The sequence below is a fragment of the Mus caroli genome, chromosome 5 (assembly GCF_900094665.2).
Source record: "Mus caroli chromosome 5, CAROLI_EIJ_v1.1, whole genome shotgun sequence".
Lineage (NCBI taxonomy): Eukaryota > Metazoa > Chordata > Mammalia > Rodentia > Muridae > Mus > Mus caroli.
Window position 1 is genome coordinate 120,522,035 of NC_034574.1, and position 3,414 is coordinate 120,525,448.

General features: G+C 45.1%; 1 protein-coding gene across 1 annotated transcript in view; it reads left to right on the forward strand.

The window, feature by feature from the left end:
• The window catches only part of Glt1d1 (glycosyltransferase 1 domain containing 1), a 92,005-nt gene that overhangs the window by 10,170 nt on the left and 78,421 nt on the right, over positions 1-3,414 (forward strand). The window lies entirely within an intron of this gene.

Consider the following 3,414-nt stretch of genomic DNA (forward strand, 5'->3'; position numbering starts at 1 on the left):
AAAAAAAAAAAAAAAAAAAAACAGCAACAGTGCCACCAGCTGAGGATCAGGGGTTCTAAACCACCAGCCGGTGCAGGACCTTTCACATCCACAATAGTGGTTTTCTTAGGGCAATGGGATTGTATGTGATTTTTGACTCATGCAAGAAGAGTGTGAATGTGTTCAGAAATATCCACCACCCTCCACTCTTCTGTCTCTTCCCCCTCCCTTATCCTTTCTCTGTCTCTCTGTCTCTGTCTCTCTCTGTCTCTGTCTCTCTCTCTGTGTCTCTCTCTCTCTCTGTCTCTGTCTCTCTCTCTGTGTCTCTCTCTCTCTCTCTCTCTTCTTTTCTGTCGCCCACTACTGCACACTCATACATGCACGCACACACAGCAACCCACAGCCTGCAGCATCACGGGGAGGAATAATGACAGAAAGGCTCAAAGTTCTTGATATCAACAGACACGCGGCTGCCTGGCCATGATGAGCACGAAAGGAAAAAAAAAAAAACCAAACCAAGTGTTGATTTTTGACAACAGAGCCATGCATGTCTGAAGGCAGCAGACCCTCAGAGCTCTCCTTACAATAGTCTTTTCAGGATTGATGAGAAAACTTTGTGTTCTTTCTAGTGCTAGGAGCTAGGAAATGATCTGAGCACACATTATGATCAAAGAGAAAACAGATTTTTTTTCCCCCTTTGCGTACATTTGAAGAGCCTTATATTAGAAGCAGCTAGAGTAGTATCAGCAGCTTCCCCTCCCCCACAATAATTTCTACAGTTCCTACCATAACGTATTTGCCCCTGGGCCCTTTTCTATTACCTACTTAAGATGATGATATGAGACCCCGTGAAAGATGAGCTCATTAGTCATGATACTGCTTATGGCTTTTCTCACTTTACCAATGAATTAATTGATGCCTTGGGCCTGTCCAAGTTGTGGGTCCCAAAAGCTAAGTCAGCCTCTCCTACTTGATGGGACACCTATATTCCAGGAACATCCAATGTGCACTCGAGCCTAGCCAACCCACTTAAGAGTAGCACTGCCTCCTATCAGAAATCAGAACACGGAGGCTGGACAGACAGCTCAGTGATGAAGAGCACCAGAGGACCAGAGTTTGATTCTGAGGGCACCCACATCATCACCTGGAACTCCAGTTCCAGCTCTGACATCTTCTTCTAGTCTCCATCGACACTGAGTGCACACGCTGAACTATAGTGAAGACACAGCATCTTCTTGACAAGTGCATCTCCCCAGTGCATTAGGAAACACCTCTGGAGGGAGACCAAGGGACAGCTAGCAGAGATGGAGGGAGACCAAGGGACAGCTAGCAGAGATGGAGGGAGACCAAGGGATAGCTAGCAGAGATGGGACCATGCACCAGGTGGTGGAACCTGGGGCGGTGGAGCCACCAAAGGAAGAATGTTGACAGCCACCACCAGCAGGGAGTCAACAGGTGCTCCCAGAGCAGGGGTTATCAACCTGTGGGTCACATAGGGGTCACATATCAGATAGCCTGCATATAAGATATGTACATTATGAAAATCATAACTAGCAAAATTACAGTTATGAAGTAGCAATGAAAATAATTTTAGGGCTGGGCTCAGTGGTTAAGAGCACTGATTTTTTTCACCTGAAGGACCTGAGTTCAAATCCCAGCGAGCACATGGTGGCTCACTACCATCTGTAATGGAATCTGATGCCCTCTTCTGGTGTGTCTGAAGTCAGCTACAGTGTACTTACATATAANAATAAATAAATCTTAAAAAAAAAAAGAAAAAGAAAATAATTTTACCATTGGGGAGTTATCAGAACACGAACTATAGTGAAGTGTCAGAGCATTAACAAAGTTGAGAACCACTGTCCTAGAATGTCCAGAGGGCATGTCCAGATGACACTCTGACTTTTTTTTTTTTTTTTTTTTTTTTTTTTTTATTGGGTTTCTCTGCATAGCCCTGGCTGTCCTGGAACTCACTTTGTAGACCAGGCTGGCCTCAAACTCAGAAATCTGCCTGCCTCTGCCTCCCAAGTGCACTCTGACTCTTAAGATTTATTCTCTAGAACCCAAAGAATGCCTCTCTGCTGCCTAGGGGTAGAAAGGACTTAGGTTTTTGGTTTGTGTATTTTGGTTTGATTTCTGAGACAGGCTCTTCCTATGGATTCCTGGTTGGCCTAGAACTCACTTTGTAGACTAGACTGGCCTCATACTCAAGAGTTCTCACTGCCTCTGACTCCAAAATGCCAGGACTAAAGGCATGCACCCTTATACCAGCTTCCATCCTACTTTTAAAACATACCTTGGATAGGGGTGGGATGGTGCTGGCGAACACCTTTAATTCCAGCACTCAAGAGGTAGAAGTTGTTGGATTGCTGACTCTGGTTTACAGAGTTGAGTTCCAGGATGGCCAAAACCTTGTTTCTCAAAAGACCAAAATCAAACCAACCAACCAAAACAACAAAACAAAACAAAACAAAAACCCATGCCTTTAATCCCAGCACTGGGGAGGCAGAGGCAGGCAGATCTCTGAGTTTGAGGCCAGCCTGGTGATCTACAGAGTGAGTTCCAGGACAGAAGTCCTACATAGTGATACTCTGTCTCAACCAAACCAAACTAGACTCAAAATGACAAGAGTCTCAGCAAGTTACCTATGCTGGCCTTGAACTTTCTACTCTCCTGCTTTAGTGTCTTGACCAGCAGGTGGGTTTATAAGTGTGTGTCACCATACGTAACTTGCAGTGTGTGTCACCATACGTAACCTGCAGTGTGTGTGTCACCATACGTAACCTGCAGTGTGTGTCACCATACATAACCTGCACCAACGAGATCATTATACATTTTCTTCTGTTCCTCTGTAGACAGATTATGATCGCAGAGGTGACCTCAGACCTCTCCCCTCCCATTTTTCTGATAAACAAGCTTTGCTGAGGGTGACTGTGTGCACCACACACTCAGCATTTGGCCAGCTTCCTTGCAACCTCAAAGCAATCATTAAAAGAGTCATTAAAAGAACACCATCAAGGGTCCCGGTGAATTTCCAGACGTATGCCTGAAAAATGAGATGTGCTATTCTGAGGGCATCATTTTTCCTTCCTTCTCTCCTTCCTTCCAGAATGTGAATGTGATGGGTTGAGCTATGGCAGTCAAAAGACGCCTGGAAGACATCTCCAGATTCAAAGATGAATTCTGGGGGAGGGGGGACTGGAGCCGAAGGGAGCTGTTCCTACTGAGGATGTGGGTTTGAATCCCAGAACCTACATCAGACAGCTCACAACCATTTGTAATTCCAGCTCTATAGGATCCAATAACCTCTTCTAGCCTCCACAGGCACCTAAACGTATGCACGTGCACGTGCACACACTCAACAATAAAACTTAAGAAAGGAAGAAAGAAAGAAAGGAAGAAAGAAAGAAAGAAAGGAAGGAAGGAAGGAAGGAA